This window comes from Camponotus vicinus, unplaced genomic scaffold, assembly GCF_025532165.1.
Source record: "Camponotus vicinus isolate PSW18456_S1 unplaced genomic scaffold, iyCamVici1.0 SCAF_1, whole genome shotgun sequence".
Classification (NCBI taxonomy): domain Eukaryota; kingdom Metazoa; phylum Arthropoda; class Insecta; order Hymenoptera; family Formicidae; genus Camponotus; species Camponotus vicinus.
In genome coordinates, this window is record NW_028141945.1 from 16,180,607 (window position 1) to 16,198,903 (window position 18,297).

The following is an 18,297-nucleotide window of genomic DNA, read 5'->3' on the forward strand; positions in this document are numbered from 1 at the left end:
CGCGGAACGGGTTGTAGAGAGAAGAAGCACGCCACTTTCCTCGCTTTGTTTTTTCTTTCCCCCAACCCCTCTTCTTCGTTTCTCTCTTTCGCTCTTTCTTTTTCCACTCTTTATGTCTCGTCTTTTTCCTGTGTCTCTCTCTCTCTCTCTTTTCTTTACAAAGCGATGCAAAGAAGTCGCATGCCCGAGCGTCTGGTCGCGCGACAAATTTTATCGTCGGTGGAAAATTACGGGTTATCGAGAGAGTGATTAATGGCCCCCCGCTGGATATTGGACGGTAATTAAACGCGCGGCAATTTGTGCGCCACGCAGATATAGTGCGTGCGCGGCGCGAGTGACAGGCCAACTACAGCTGATTTAAAGTTTCGCGAGGCGAACAAGAGGCGCGCGCGCGATCGTATCTTCTCTCCGTCCTTTTTCTTCCTCCTATATATTTCGTATTTCTTTCTCGATTCACGTCTCTCTCGTCCTTTTTCCTGACAAAGATGCTAACGCGTCGCCACGTTTCTATTTTTCTGTCGCGTGTAACGCATGCGACGCATATCAAAAGCGACGACGGTGTAACTTCGGTTCTACTTTACGACGGAAACGAAACAGGCTCGTCGGCTTTTATCGAGAGAAAAAATATTTGCCGGCAAAAAAGTTAATTATTAAAAATTAAAAATTAATCATTATAAAAATATATTTAATTATAAAAATTAATAATTATAAAAAAATCTCGAGATCAAAGGATGATAGTTCAATTTTTCGATATTAATCTAAAAACTTTTCGATATTAATTAAAAAAAAATTCACGTATCCTAAAGTTGCAGCTGATTTAATCGATTTCGCTTAAATCACGTCGAGATCGTTCATGGAACGTCTTTTTCGAGAGACATTCCAGAGCGAGCGGGTAAAAATGACGCGGCATTCGCGATTTCGCTTCGCAGAGAGAACAACGCGATGGTCATCGAGGATTCTCGCCGCGAGAGCCTCCTCCATTAGATAACTTCCACGAAAAGATGTCATCCCGAGTCGCGCTTTTTGCCGACCGCGACGAGGCGGGACTTGGCGCTCGTAGTCGAGTATAGATCGTCGTCCTCGACTCTTACGATCTAGTTAGCGCGATCCGATTGGCGTGTAATCGATCGCCCTCGTCTCTGTATAAGGGGACGGGCGTAGAATTCACTGAATCATTACCGCCGTCGGGGTAATTCGCGACGATGATGCCAATGACGCCTCGTGTTTCCCGACCGTCTGCTTTGTGACGCCGGAGAACGGCATCATGCATTATTTAATAAGGCATTAAAATATTCCGTATTCTTCGTTTTAATGCAATATACATAGATGCAGCGTGCAGGTGGAGGAAGAAAACAAGCGTACCTGTATCCTGTAGTCTTCTGTGTACTATATCAATTATCTCTTTGTTCGCTAGTTTCTAGTTCGATTATTTATCTGCACGTTATGTATAAATGCATTACGGTTCAATGATACTAAAGGTGCATTGCGTTTATCATAAATAATGAATTATTATCTTCTAAGGTCCATCGATTTTCATAAATCCATGCAAATAATATAGAGTTTACATTAAATTATTTTTAATATAATTGAATAAAAATTATGTTAAATTATTCTTAATTTAATTGAACAAAAATTATGTTAAATTATTTTTAATATAATTGAATAAAAATTATGTTAAATTATTTTGAACATAATTGAATAAAAATTATGACAAATTATTTTTAATATAATTTAATTTTAATGCAATTTTAAGTAGCGCAATTTCGATGTGACAGCTTTTCTTAGAGAGAAACTAGGCTTCATAAAAAATTAAAAATGTTTTTAAAATTGTAATAAATTATTAAATCTTAATATAAAATTCAATTTTGGAGAAGCTCTCTATCTCTATTTACATCACGTTATATTCCGCGTTAAAGAACGATATTTTCAGTGCAAGCTTAAAATACCGCTTGTCATAATTCCGAGTGTCCGTCAAATCTCTACCGCGTCTCGCGATCTCGGAGTCAACCGAAACGCATCGCGATGTCACGCCGTTCTATCGACATTAAGGCAAGTTGGTTTCGACGGGCGCGTATAATCCGATTATCCCGGTCTCTCTCATCCGGTCGCGTTTTCCCGCGGCGCCGCTCGCATTTCATTCCATCTGGCCGCCGCAAAACCCACGCGTCCCCTTGCGTTGCTTAAACGCTCGATACCCCCTCGGTCTCCTCCATTTTCCGAGCTGCAGGTTCTAAATGCCATCGTCGCCGCCATCGCTAAAGTCGACCCGTTCCCGCGAGACGTTATTATTTAAGTCTTCTCCGCTCTTCTCGCCGCCGAGTCGGCTCGTTTGCGGAAGGGAGACGACACGATGATGATGACGACGACGAGAGATCGAAGAGAGGAGCCGAACGAGGCAGTCTGAAAATACGCTCTGAAATTATCGTTATCCGCCAAGGGATCTCCGCGAAGATCGTCGAGTCGTTAGTCAGTCGGTCCGCGATCCCGGGATCCTCACCGAGTGTCAAGAGAGAGAGAGAAAAAGATAGGCATACCGGTAATTAAACTCTCGCGCGACTTTGCTTGCCGTCGTTCGTCGGCCGACGTCGTTGGCTTTTTACGGTTTGCACCTTGCCACGCCATGTCACACTGCAATATGAGAAAGAGAGAAAGAAAAAGAGAGAGAGATGCAAGATACAGTGCGTATGTCGGCGCCTTACGAGCCGACAGCGTAAAACTGCCCGGCAACCATTAACGACCTAACGCTTCTCTCGACGAAAACTAAAAAGAGTCATTTTGAAAAAAGTACACACATGTATTTTAGCTCTAAAAACTGATATATAATTATCATAGATAATCTACATTAAATTGTTTTTTTTAATTGATTAGCGCGATTTCGATGCGTTTGACAGTTTGACAGTTTTTCTTGGAAAGAAATTAATAGGCTTTTTATAAAGAATTAAAAATACCTTGAAAATAAAATTGTAATAAATTACTAATATTTAATATAAACTTTAATATAATATTTAATATAAAAATGTAATAAATGACTAATATTTAATATAAAATTTTCTGCCGATGACAGAAAATGAACCAAAATTTTAAATTAAATTTTACCGATCAATTATTGAAATTAAGCTAATAACATAAGATTACAATGATTTCGATTGTCGCGTAATGACTTGAATGAGGTGGAAATGATCGATGGGCGAGCATTGTGGCAATTTAGTATACATCAGCGAGACGATGACGACAATCGTGTCCGGCTCGACAAATAAATAGCCAATTCATTTAGCATTCTTACCCGCTGCTCGTATTATTCGCAGTCGATTTCCTTACGTCACAACTTGCTAAAGTGTTCCGCGAACTCATAACATTGACAGCGCGGTATAAACAGTATCATAGTAGTTTATAACAGTGCTCGCGATTTATACGTTCGTGTGTCATTCCAGGGCCATAAATACGCCGCGAAACTGCAACTCGCTACCGAAATGCATAAAATGATTCGCGAGTAGAATGCGATACGAGAATAATGCTCTGCTCTCTGGGAGTGGCATTCGCTGGAAAATAACAATTTCCTATCGTAGAGAGAGAGAAAGCGCGTATATAAAATCGAGGAACATTGATTTTTTTATGAGCGTAGCCGCCGTAAAAACGCGATCCAAGAGCGTACCTTTGAACGTTTAATGCATTCAGAATCTATGCAATGAGTATGAGAAAGTATCACTGTTTGATTAGACTGACATAAATCTTGGCTACCACCTGCAAGAGCCACGATTACGCGGACGCATGATGAAATTGGAAATCATAATATGTATAAAAATTATTCAGAAGAATATTTTATAAAATTGCGGAAAAAATCCAAAGAAATTTATAAAAATATTTTTTAAATTATTATTGATGTAATATTTAAGGATAACGTTTTGAAAAGTGTTTCAGATAATTTGTGGGGTTTATTCAATATTATATTATAATTAATATAATTCAATATTATTATATAATTATATATTATAGTATAATAAAATATTAAATAGTATATTATAACTCGAAATAAATAATTGCAAAGGCAATTATTATATTTTCTCAAGTGACGCGATGTAACATATCAATAATTTTAGAAATATTTTTATTATGATTTATTCTTATCGCATGGGGGGAGGGGTACTTGGATGTTGAGTATAATTTACAAAAGTGACGCGAGAAAATAAATCGTGTGACTTATATAAATGAGGAAATTTTGTAAATAAGATGGAGACGAGGCCAAGAAAAGTTTCCGCGTAAAAATAGGCGAAATTTTCATCGTAACGAGACCTGCTTCAAATGGAATGCTCTTTCCGGAGCGTATTTTGATCCGAGATATCGCGGAGCGATACAGAACGGGATGATGCTGTATGCGCGCGAAACTATTTCAGTGCCGCATCGGAAGAGTCATGGCACTGCAGTGCAGCAAGACTGCAGCAGGCTCCGAAATGTAGCATAGTATGCGGCCATATGCGGTCACGGAAACTCACAGCTACGCCGGAAAATTGCAATAGGCGCCGGCCGAAAGACCGGACAATAAGTAAGCGTAACAAAATGCAACTATATTAAAGGACTATAAAGTTTAATTGCGCAACAATGAAAGGAAGGGAGAGGAGAGAGACGCTTATTACAATAATTATATTTTTGTCTTAATGATAATTTCTGATAAAAGTGGGAGAAGGAAAAGATTTATTAATGATCGATTCAACATTTTTAACGTATCAAAAATTGCAACATTCACAAGATTACAGTTTCATATGATAAATTGTGATTATTAGCATAGGCATCATGGAAAATAATTAATTAATCTGTTATGATCAAGATGAAATCTTATGAGATAGCATTTTGATTGATTTGCACGAGGACTTTGCCTAGAATTTTCGAGACATACATGTACAGATGTAAACAACAATCAATTTCGATAGTAAACTATAATGATTATTAATAATAAAGTGAAATTTTAGAATAATAGAATAAAATGAACCTCGATAATTTAATTTTGAAAATTATAATAAATGAGTAAAAAATTTAAAATTCGACTTTCTAATGTGAAAAAAGTCTATATAGTATCTAATATTAAATCGTATTTCTTTCAAATTTTTTTAAAATTTTTTGTTTTTAAAATTTTTCAAAAATTTTTAAATATAAATTTAAAATATCCATTCTATGTATATATTATATACATGTATTAAATGTATATAAAACTCTATTAATAAATAATTAATAAATAATCAATAAATTTTTCGAGTAAAGAATGAAATCAACTATTTATATACGTATTATTTTTCGCGTGTATAAACGCACGCGGATGTTGCAGGCAGTCGCACAAGCACAGCATTCGTATGGCGCACGTTATCGCGTAATTGCGGGTTAATTCGAGGCTGGCAGGCGACGGTATACAAGGCGTGGGCGATTCCTTAGGCCTGTCTCGTTTTGTCGTTTCGCGTAGCTGCACGCAACCGCACACATTCGCCAAATGACAGAGACGTCTCCTAGTAGTAGTTTCTCGGGATCTCTATCCAGCGCTCGTTGAACATATTTTACGCTTCGTCGCGCGAGACCGACGATTGTTCGGGCTATAATTTACATGAAAATCAAGCGCGCGAAATCTAGAGGCTCATTGTAAATGAGCCTCTTGAATTTACCGCGAAAAGAGAAGACACGTAAGATTTACTCATCGGATGTGTGAAAAGCATGAAAATCTCGTTTCACGGGATGTATGTGAAGTATCTTAGGAATTTACTTTCATCTAGAAAATATCTTCGATCTAAATTTTCTCAAAATTATTTTTCTGTTATTTATATTGTTGCAAAAGATATTTATTATATAAAAGATTTTTTATTATTTTTTAATTATTTTAATTATTTTTATATTTTAAATTATTTAGATTTTTTTATTATTATTTATTATTAGAATTATTTGATATTATTTATTATTAGAATTTTAATTTATTATTAGATTTTTTTATTATTATTTATTATTAGAATTATTTATTTTTTTTAAATTATTTATTATTAGATTTTAAATTATTTTTATATTTACATTACAGTTAAAAATATAATACAATTATATTTAATATATTTATTATTTTTTTGGATTTTTATTAAATTATACCTCACATATCGAAGACTCTTTCTGTTGATATAAAAAAATTACAAGTATTATATATTTTGATAAAATAAATTTTTGTTTCCACAGATTATTAATCTTTATGATATCGTTCTTTTATTTTAATATTCTTTAAAAAATAGCTTGTTTAAAATTTGTTTCCCTGCGACACATTTTTCTAACAAGCAAGTACTTTAAAGATACATTAAGCAACAGTGATAAACAGGCAAGAGAAAATACGGTTGATTAATCCATATTACATTGCGTCACATGACCTGCAATGCAGAATTCTAGATATGCGGTTAAATTGAATAGAGCGAAGGAAATTCTTAAGACCGACAAAGTCGATCTCTACGAAGTCGGAACATCGAGCACGACTCAATCATTTATTCACGATGCGCGGGCATTCGTTCGTTCGGTATAAAAAAAAAAAAGAAGAATCGTTTCTCTCCGGGATTAAAGACGGAGGAAGAGAAGGAATCTGAGGAACGAGTGGCACCTGGGAGAGGATGCCACGAAGCGATGCAGTGAGATATACGAGCAACGCGAATCCAGGTTCTCGGTGCGGACGGCACATAATATTTCCCGTGTGTGCCGGTGCATTTTATAATAACGCACACACGCGTAAAGTGTAAGTTTGCCGAGAGAGATCAGAGCCTCGGATAGGTCGGGGCCTCTTTGCTTGGCAGCTATATAGGACCGTGTGCCTTAATAGAAACGCCCACGCCCTCATTATACGGATATCGTAAACATTCCCCCTCCCCATCCCCTCGTTCGCGATCTCCCGTATGCAAATATCATCGACCTCCCTCGTTCCCTTTTACCTGCCGTTTTCTTGGCAGTTTGCACGCCATCGCGTAAAGCGGCAGGCTGCATCGAGCCTAAAGAGGTTGCTCGTCCCTTTTCGGTCCCGCGTTTCCCCATCTCAGTTCTCGATGTTGTCGTCGTCCTACACTCGAGATTCCATACTCGAAATTATTTATCAAGCCGATACTTTTTCGATTCAGGAATGATTCTCTCGCCCGAAGATATTTAGATTCAAGGAATTAAAAAAGAGTTATATGAAAGAGATAATTTTTTCAAAATTTGTGATATTAACTGACAAATTGCAAATAGTATTTTTCATTGCCCTACATTCGAGAACGATTTCTTGTGCTCGAAATTATTTATCAAGCCGATACTTATTCGATTCAGAAATAATTCTCTCGCTCGAGGAAATTTAGATTCAAGCAAATTAAAGAAGAGTTATATGAAAGAGATACATTTTTTCGAAATTTACAATATTAATTGACAAGTTGCAAATAGTATTTTTCATCGTCCTACATTCGAGAACGACTTTTTATGTTCGAAATTATTTATCAAGCCGATACATATAAATTCAGGAATATTTCCCTCACTCGAAGAAATTTAGATTCAAGGAAATTAAAGAAGATTTATATGAAAGCTTTTTTTTATGATATTAATTTATGATATTAATTAATTTGCAAGTACTATTTTTTGTTTTTTATCATTGAAAATGTAGTTAGGTATATAATCTTCAAATTTAATACGTTTCTGGTCGTTATCAGAATTTTTCACTCTTTTTTATATTTTCTGTATATGTTCACTCAATATCAAAAATAATCAAAAATTATAATATAAATAAATGCCATTAAAAATGCAAAAAGAAGAATACCCTGTTATGTAAAATCAAATTATAAAAAATAACGAAGGAAAAAGCAGCAACTAATGTGCCAAGTGCCTAAGGTGACTCACTTTCGCGTAGAGTTGAATTATGGACTACCGGATATGTGGTCGCTGGCAAATGGGTTTCCGCTATAACTCCTATTATACGGGCGAACTTCCCGCTCATACAAGACGTAAAGGAATATTAGGAATATTACGCCTTTACAAGCGTGATATTTAATACGTTGTGATATACTTTTGATATACATATGACACTTGAAAAAAAGTGCGTATTAAATTTTTTGAATTAATAATTTGCTTATCTAATCTCTCAATCAACATAAATATAAATAAAAAGAATGATAAGATTATAAAATGAGAAATGTTATAGTGTTGATATAATATAATAGTTATATAATAGTTATATAATAGTTATATAGTTTATATACAATATTAATATTCGTGAGAAAAAGAACTAAAAAAATACATATACATATAAAAATAACTATACATATAAAAATCTTTCAAATTCCAACTTTGAGCAGCCATCTCTGATTCAACAATCCCTCGCTGCACCAAGTTCCGTTGTTTGTGCCGCGATTTCTCGTGGCAGAGGTGACAACTCGGTCGCATGTGGCATGTGCAGTCGTCACGGTGCGCGAGCGCATAGTCAGCGATGATGAAGAGAGAGACGCGCGTACTTTGTCTTAACCGTCAAGGAGTGCGTATTCCACACCGCGATCGCGAAAGATCCGAGTGAATGCGAGATGAAGGGAAAGAGAGAGAGAGAGCGAGGGACGCGACGACAAAGGCAGGAGAAGGAGGGAAAGAATAGAGAGAGAGAGGATAAGGAGAGTAGTAATAAGCTGGCGCGCGCGATGATGAGTGGCCGGCGTAAATTAGCCGCCACGTAAATTAACCACCCCCGACAGGAGACGCCGACGAATAACGGCGCGAACGAGGGGCAGACGCGCGATATCGCACCAGGACCTCCGGGTAAAAAAGGGGGCCCGCAGGTGACAAGTCCTGGGGACTTGTAATGAACGTCGCGTGTCGTGTGCGAGAACTTTTTCTTACCTCGCTCTCCATTTCTTCACACTATCCGTAATCTTTATAATCTTTAATTTATAGTTTTCAATTTTTAATTTTTAATTATTCTCTTTAATTGTCTATCGTTGCTCTGAGGATACGCGCGAATTATTTGTGCAGCGTCTAAAGTACAAATAAATATCAGATGGTGTATAAAGAATTTTTTGACTTTGACTTCAAAATAGATGAAATATAAGCTTTAATTATCTGCCGTTTTATAGCAAAGAAAATTCCATAGATTTATATTCTGACAACTAGATATATTTTTTTAAACGATAAATAACAAATATTAATTAAAAAAATATTAAATAATCATAATAAATTATAATCGTAAAAATTGATTATTAGGCAAGATAGAAATTGAGTATTTAACTTTATTCTGTTGCCTAGCTCAAAGAAATGAATATAACATCTTCTGGACTCTACGATAAATTGTCGAAATCCATCCCAGTTTTAAAGATCTTTTCGCTGCTCTCGATGTTGCAAGAGCAACAGAGTCAAGTGCAGGCTCAAGATTGGAGTCTCCAATTAAAGTTGCCCGATCGGGCGGCGAGCGCAATTAATTAACGTGTCGGTGGCTTTAGAATGATGCCGAGGAAACCTCGCAGCCGAAGCAGCAACGGAAACGGAGAAACGCGAGCCCAAGATAGAAATTAAAGTGCTCGCGAACCGCCCACCCGCCCTCCTCTTCCTCGCTATCGTCTCTCTCGCCTATCGTGTGCAAACATCCGTGTTCAGTATCCGCGCTCGCGATTATTATAATTAGATCAGGTGTCGATCTAACGACCACGATTACCACCGTTCGCGAATGATACTAAAAATTGAATAATTCATAAAGAATATTGAAAGAGCAATAGGTGTGTTTACTTTTCGATGTAAACGCGTTTATGTTTATGTAAACAATATACTATATATGAAAAAAATTTATTAATTATTTAAAATTATTATACACAGATTCGAATAATGAAGGAATATATAACACATACGTAACATTGTTTAATTTTTTTTGCACGGAACACTTCAATTGCTCTTGCTGAATTCGCGCGGAGGAAATGATATGAGCGGTAAATTACGGTCCGATTTTGCGCGTGACTCGAGCGGAACGGACTTGTCGAAATACTTTACGGAAACCTGTATATCACTGTATCGAAACGAGCGTGACCCCATACATTACATTATCCGTACGAGCGTTTATTAATATTTCCTACGACAAAGGCGCGTAAAATTGCGGCCGATCATGTGGTGTGTATTATGCAAAAACGGGATTCGTGCGAGCGAAAATGCGAGGGAAAAACTAGAATGAAGGGCGGTTCGTTTTCCTTCGGGTTCCACATTCACGAAACGATTTAAAAAAATTATGCTGCGAGCAGTGGGCGACGAAAGTATCCGCATGATACCAAACCAGCACCCGATTGCAACAAGTATAAATTGCTCCGGATATTTCCTCGAGACGTTTATCTTTCACCAGAATAAACTCCAAATTTTCAACATCAAGTATCTTTCGATAATTAATCGGTTTGCAATTAACCTTAATTGATACAAAATATCATATATTGCGCATGATTAAAAGTATAATTAAAAGTTAAAAAATATGAATTCTATTAATTTAAATTTTAATATAAAATTTAATAATTTTATATCAAATTCTATTGATATTAAATTTAATATTATATTTAATATTATATATTTAATAATAATGTTATATTAAATATTATAATAGAATTTTACATAAATAATTATATAAATATTAATATTATATTAAATACAAAAGTAATTTATATTATAATTTCTGAAATTTTGTCAAAAAATTAAAATTTAGGAAATACAAACTTGGAGCCGCGTCCATAAATCTTTGTCATCACCCCTGTTCGTCGGATTCAAGATCGTTTTCGCGAATGCTTGCGTTTGTTAGCGGTGAGAAATTTCGCGCGATTTTGCCAGAGCGATATTAAAATGCGCCGGTAGAAAAAAAAAGAGAGAGAGAAACAGAACTCGTCGGTGAATCGTAAAGGGGCGAAATATGCCGCGCAGTTTACAGAATTATCCGAAGTGCGATCTCTCGCGGGACGGCTCTCCTCTTCTCCCCCGCGTCCTGCAGTTCATGGCGGTTTCCATGGGGTGCGACGCGTCCTACATAAATCACCCGCCGACGCGAGAGGGAGAGGAGTCTTTTGAAATTATATAGCTCGGCCAGAGAGAGACGCGCGGAGAAGAGTTCGCCCGCGGATTTTCAGAGTTCCTTGCGGTGTATCTGGACGGCAGATCGGGCCGAGTCATCGAGCGCGAGATGCGCCTCCTCTCCTCTCGCTATCGATGCATCGATAGCCGGAGATGGTCGATCTCTCCTCCGCTCGCTCTGCCATTCTCTGTCTTTCAACGAATCGACCGCCCGAGCGGCAACGCCGCTCGCTTGTCGATCGGAAAAGGAAATCAATTGCCAGAGCTGACGGCTTTATCGGGAAGAAAAAGGAATTTTATGGAGATACAATCAATCGGCGAAAATAAAATTAATCTTGTGACGTATGAGTTATGAGATAATAATTTTTTGCAAAAGTCTATCCTAATAGTTTTCCTAATTAAGAAATTAATAAATTGGATTTAATTTCAAGCTTTATAAGAAGTATGACTAAAGCCCTCTTCTCACTTCAAAATATTTAATATGAAAAAAGTAAGTATATTTAAATAAATAGTAGTAACGCGAATATAATAAAATTAATTAATTAAATAAAATAAGAATATTTAAATAAAATGCTTAAAAAAATAATAACACGAATAATTAAATAAAATAAAAACATCTTCGACGTATGAATTATGAGATAATAATTTTTTGCAAAAGTCTATTCTAATAGTTTTTCTAATTAAGAAATTATAAATTGGACTTAATTTTTAATTAATTAAGAAATTAATAAATTGGATTTAATTTCAAGCTTTATAAGAAGCATGACTAAGGCCCTCTTATCACTTCAAAATATTTAATGTGAAAAAAGTAAGTATATTTAATAAATAATAGTAACACGAATATAATAAAATTAATTAATTAAATAAAATAAGAATATTTAAATAAAATGTTTAAAAAAATAATAACACGAATAATTAAATAAAACAAAAAATTTAAATAGAAATCAAAAGATCGAGAGAACAGCTGATAGCTTTCAAGCAGGGGCAATGATGGCTGCGAACGCTCGCGGAGCGATTTAGAAGGATCGCGCGCACAGATTGATCGATAAAGAACGCATCTCGGCCGTAAATCAATCCCAAGTGATCTCGGTTCGACACCCGATCCATCCTGCAGCGTGGGCGCTCATCGTTGTCGTTAACTCCGAGCGAGCACCCTCGATACGATCGAGATGTATCTACTTGCTTCGATATATAGATCGACTCGATCTCTCGCCTCGGAGAAAAGAGACAGAGAGAGAGAGAGAGAGATCTTATGAACCGCTCGTTAAATTACGAAATTAAATCTCAACGCCGCGAAGCGAGAAATTAATCCCGGATGTGACAAAAACGATCCCGGTCGAATAAAGTGTCGATTAACCGTATCGCGGTGTTTCTCGCGCGATCCTGTCCTCGATTATGCCACCGATAATACGAATCCTTCACGAAGAAGTCGAGAAAAAAGAACGATACGTCCGATTTAATTACTATTGTATTTCGGACAAAGCAATCCCCCGGCTTTGCACGATTTTTTGTTTCTTGGATTCTCGTATCTTAGGCCACGATGAGTTCTCGTTCCTAGGAAACAGCCAAGTATTTCGCAATCTAATATACAATATATCGATATCATGCTTTTTTCACATGATAAAGAAATATATGTACTCGCTCGAAACCTATTTTGATCAACTGTACAAGAAGATTTCAAGAAACGTGTTAATAAATCTTACAACGTGCTTTTTTAACATCCGCTGTACTTTTAAAAGATTTACAATTTCACGAAATGTGGCAGAGATTTTTGATTATTATCGCTAAAAAAAAATAAACAAAAATGTTACGGTAAAGAAAATAATATCCAGACACGTTGCAAAGTTTTTAGAGGCAACTAGCAGACTTGTAGGTGCGAGAGATCGGCAGCAAACTAGCTCAGATAGAACGGAAAGGTAAATGATCTGGAGAGGAACACACACAACACAGAAAGGGGGAGAGGGAGAGAAGATGTTAGGATAGATGGACGAAGGTATTACATGGTGACTATGGCCAACACACATAGTGAAGGCGAGTTTTTATCGCGGCCACACCATCTGGCCGACCGATCGTCATTACTACCCTAAGTGATCATCGCATGACCAGCCAGACTTTGCACCACGTCACCGCAACTCGTTATAAGCACCCACCAATTTTTCGCGGATATCGCTATCGCATTTCCTCAGTCGTTGGCTGGTGATCACGAAAAATCTTAATTCTTAAGCCGCAAAAAAATTTTAAATCTAAAAATTTCCTTAAATTATATTTATTTTAAAAAATTTTTTTAAATATACAGTTATCTCGAGGGAGAGGAGGAGGGGAGAGAGGGAGAAAAATGGTTTCACGCATTATGAGATAATAAATATTTTTCACATAATATAAACAGGTGTGTCGGATGAAGTTATTTCAAAACGATTTAATGAGGAAGTAACGCATGTTGGGGGCAAAAAAAGAGACATATCATGCGATGAATAATTAATGACAGATTTGAATAAAATTCATCGCACTCGCGTAAAAAATTAAAGTCGTTTTCTCGTGTATATCTTGTTTAACGTCACACGAATAAATGAAGTTGTGCTTTCCAATCGGTTGAACATAAATGTAAAATCGATGAAGCGAGAATTATGATACTTAACATTGTCGCTGGACGTTAAAAAATTGTTATGTGCTCTATATTTACAAATCTTTATTAATTTGTCCCGCATTAAAAGTCAATTTTAATAAGAAATCTTGCTCTTTGAGTAGAATGTGTGTTATCCTGAAGCCCAGCGCTCAATTTCATTTATTTTTCCTCATTTACCGTAATTTATACCGTGTCGTGGTTATAGGTTTTGTTGTTACAGGCCGTTACAAACCGAGATTGAATGTTATAACCGGCGTGTAGCGAAAAGGGAATGAGAAAATCGCGCGTCGGGGATATGGCGTCTGGAATAGCTCGTGTCTTCTTATTCCTCTTCGCGTTTTCGACCCGCAGAAACACTTCTCGGCGATGCACGGAACGAAAACTGATTTACGCGACTAATTTCAGAAAACAGATAACAGAGGAGACAGATGGAATCTGTTCGGAGTCTGTAGGACTTTCGTTATTTGCACAATACGAAACCCAATTTTCCGAAGAAATTATATTAAATGAATGTCCCAAATATAAGTTAAATATAGCTTCTTCTTTATTTTAATTAATTTTTAAACACATTTCATAGTAACAGTAAAACTATAATACAAATGTATCAGAATTGTGATGAATAAATTAAAGTAATGGAAAAATAAAATTGTAGAATTCAAATAAAAAATTAAAATTAAAATTAGATTAAATTAAATTAAAATTAATATAAAGAAAAATAAATAAGAAAATAAATTAATATAAAAAAGAATAAATAAGAAAATAAGAAAAATAAATAATAATGAATATAGATTGATAGATATTATAAATCAAAAAATGAGAATATATTAATTTCTCAGAACATGAAAACCAATTAATTCCATAATTATTATCAGTTAATAAGTAAATAATTAGCATATTATCTATATTTCTAATAATATAGATTTTTTTAAAAATATATATTACATACCTTGCTCTCTCTCTCTCTTTAATTATTTTAGTTAATTAATTTAATTAACAAAAATTAATAAATATAAGACTCGAAATATAAAATTAAACAAAACAGTTATAATGGCAATACGAATCGAGTGTCGATGTTATAACACATTTATTTATAATACAATCAAATAAATATTGATATTGGATACGGATACTGAACGTTTACCAGAAATTTATTTAAATATTGTCAACAACTTGCCAAAAATTTAACACAGTTTCTATCATAACAAATAGGTCTGCGACTTTGCGTATGTGTACATTTATACATTATTTGACTCTCTTTACCGTTTATATATAAGTCACATTTATCCGTTAAAGACGAGTCGATCTTTGTCTTCGGAGATGTTAAGTTGTCTCTATTCATCTCCTCGGCGCGTCATTATCTTCGATGCCTGGAAGTAAGTCTTATTTCCGTAGTTTTAACTTCTTATCTTTTTAACCTTTTAATTTTTATTTCTTGACTATATGTTCAGTTTATTTAGATCATTTTTAATAAATTGACATTAAAATAATTTCAATCTCGTAATTTTCATGTTTAATTCTTAGTACTTTTTTCTTTCTATGTTCATATTAGTCATATTATTTATTTAACTTATTTATAACTTATTTATTTTATTTCTTTGACTTTATGTCTTCAGTTTATATTTAGATCATTTTTAATAAATTAACATTTCAATCTCGTAATTTCATGTTTAATTTAGTACTTTTTCTTTCTTTGTTCATATTAATTACATTATTTATTTAACTTATTTTACTTTTGTCCTTTGTTTTTACGTAGGCATCGTCAAGATAATGAGATACCGAGACATTTATTATCGCTTTAGACAGCACCCTTTGTAACAGACTCCGATATAAAACACTTTGTTATTATATTTTTTCATTATATTATCTTTTATTATATACTTTCGCGCTGAAGATGACCCAAAAATAGGGTCGAAACGTTCGCTATCCTCTCTCTGTATGCTTTAATATCAATATTTATTTGATTGTATTATAAATAAATGTGTTATAACATCGACACTCGACTCGTATTGCCATTATAACTGTTTTGTTTAATTTAATTAATTTCAGTTAATTGTTTAACTCGTTGCAACAAATCGTTGCGCGATTCAGGCTCGTTCCGATTTTTCGTCTACACTCGAATATCGCCAAGTTCACTCTGACAGTTCACCGCGCGATACTACGTAAGTCCAATTAGTAGTTAATATATTGATACACGCGATAATTGGGGATATTAATTGATCGCATAATAAGTGCTTGATAATCGTTAATTATAGTAAAGAAATCGCGATCGCGTTTTTTAAATATTTGCACGAATCGTAGACGCTTCCATAGACAAGGACACTGAGCGTGTCGATGCCGTCTGCCTCGAGGCTCGTCGCGCGACTGACATCACGATGACGTCACCGCGGAATGTCAACATGGCGCATTGTATGTAAAATTCGACGCTCGTTTTTTATGAACTTCGCGGTACATTGAGCGCTGTTATATTTTTGTTGTCACTTACACCGCGAGCCTCGTGCGAAAAGATGATGTCGCAAATTCCGTTCTTCAATTATCATTTTATTAATTGTTAATTTGACTTACGTAGTATCGTGCGGTATCAAAGTGAAATTGCCGATTTTCGAGCGTAGACGAAAAGCCGTTAAGATGGAATGGTCGAGTTCGTATCGCACGTTGCTTAAAACGAGTTTACTCTCTAAATTTCTTAGAGTGAAGCTTGCACTCGAAAAATTGAGTGACTGATCAAATCACTCTAGTTAGAGTGATTTTTCACTCATAGGAGTGAAAAATCACTCTAACTAGAGTGATTTGACCAGTCACTCAATTTTTTGAGTGCAAGCTTCACTCTAAGAAATTTAGAGAGTAACAACGTAATTTGATACTTGACGCGATCGCGTTTGAAGATCCATCCACTTTAAAACACCCCGTGTACTTTGTGTAAGTTGTCCGATCGAAAGCAATCACGAGAATACGTACATTTTTTTTACATTATTCTTTCGTCATAATAATAAATAAAAGTGAAACTGTCGCGTATGATTAATATCGGGAGTGTCGCGCGATTGTTAGCCTGCTTATTAGTGCGTGTGTAAGTGTAATTAACGCGAATAAGTGCCATGAAAGAGCTACAACAAAACAAAAGAGGAGAAGCATGGAAAGGGAAGAGGACAAGAACGAGTAGGATCGGGGAGGACGAGGAAGATCGAGGAAAAGGAGGATTGGGGAGGCTACAACTTCACTCTTTATGTATATTCGTGAGTAGTAAATTCTTTCTTTTATATTTTCAAAATAATGGATTGGTGAAAAAGTATTAGAATATACATATTTTAATATTTTTACGAGCGCCGAATTTTGTGACGTAGAGCGCGCCATTGTTGACATTCTGCGGTCGTGACGTCACTCGCGCGGTAACTTTGAGACAGACGTTCACTGTCCTCGTCTATCGAAGAATTTATGATCGATGCAAGTTGAGAAGACCGCATTTCCTTATTATAATTAACGATTATCAAACTATGTGATGAATTAATATCCGCGATTATCGGGTGTATCAATGAACTGTTAATTCGATTTTGCATTCTCTTTCTCTCTCTCTCTCTCTATTTTTCATTCAATGACTGCGTTTATGCACTCCTTCGTGTATTTTTAACTGACCGAACATTAGTAACAGAAACTGATTTATGGTCAACCCCGCTATTAACAGTCGGTCGCCTTCCCCGTTTTTGTAGACCTTTTGTTTTACGGCTTGATCGGTGGATCAACCGATCCCTCCGCTCGAGCGTGAGTTTCTTCGCGTGGAAACGCGGGTTTGATTGCTGCTATAAAGATGTTTCGCAGTGGTTTCTCTTCGCATCAAGAGATCGACAGAGACGAGAAAGAAATAGAGATAGAGAGAGAAAATAATAAAACAGTCGTGATTTCATCGTCGGAAATCGCTTAATTCGCCATAGATCTCGCGAAATTCCGAACCACACGCGTGTCTTTACAATGCGGAAAAAAATGCTGCTAAAGGCGATATTGCCATTTTTATTCGATATAAAAAAAGCTTCTGAAAAGTGATGCGAGGTTTTGAAGAAAAAGAGAGTGTTAAATTAATTTAAAATGAAATTAGTGTTATAAATTAATTCAAAAAAAATTTTGTATAGAATCTTTTTTTAGAAGAAAGAATCAAACGAGCTGTCAAGTTGATATATCAATCATATGTATCAGCATGCGATTCAATATCGCAATTTTGATTCAAAATTAAGCATCGCGATATTTTTATCCTGATTTGCGATTTTTTTTAAAATTCACAATAAACACGAAACGATTTTTTTCACAGAAATACGAGTCAGAAAAGGAAAGCAAAAAGGGAGAATGAAATTAAGAAAATGCGCTTTCCAATCGGCAGATTTAATTACGCATATTAACCCATTTTAATCATCGACGATTTCCCTTACGTGACTTTTCGGCTCCCTCGATTCGGCGAAAAAGGATGAAGCGATCGTTAATAACGATGACACATTTTTAATTACGCTCGGCTGACGAAAATCACCAAATTGGCCGCATACCTCCAGCACCGCTCGTTCATTTATCAAAAATAATTACGAGGACTTTGACGAATGCGCCGGTTTCGCGACAAAGGGGCCTTTTCCGCCCGTTTTTTTTTTTTTTACCAAAAT

The 18,297-nt window shown here is 35.6% G+C and overlaps 1 protein-coding gene and 1 long non-coding RNA gene across 3 annotated transcripts in view; one reads left to right on the plus strand and one right to left on the minus strand.

Annotated features, from left to right (window-relative positions):
• Positions 1 to 18,297, minus strand: part of Klu (zinc finger protein klumpfuss) — a 70,017-nt gene that overhangs the window by 12,374 nt on the left and 39,346 nt on the right. The gene's annotated exons all lie outside the window — the stretch shown is intronic.
• The window catches only part of LOC145977626 (uncharacterized), a 54,374-nt gene continuing 52,783 nt past the window's right edge, over positions 16,707 to 18,297 (plus strand). Inside the window, exon 1 of the long non-coding RNA XR_014440592.1 lies at positions 16,707 to 16,893. This is a non-coding gene — a long non-coding RNA (uncharacterized LOC145977626). The remainder of the gene's footprint in view (positions 16,894 to 18,297) is intronic.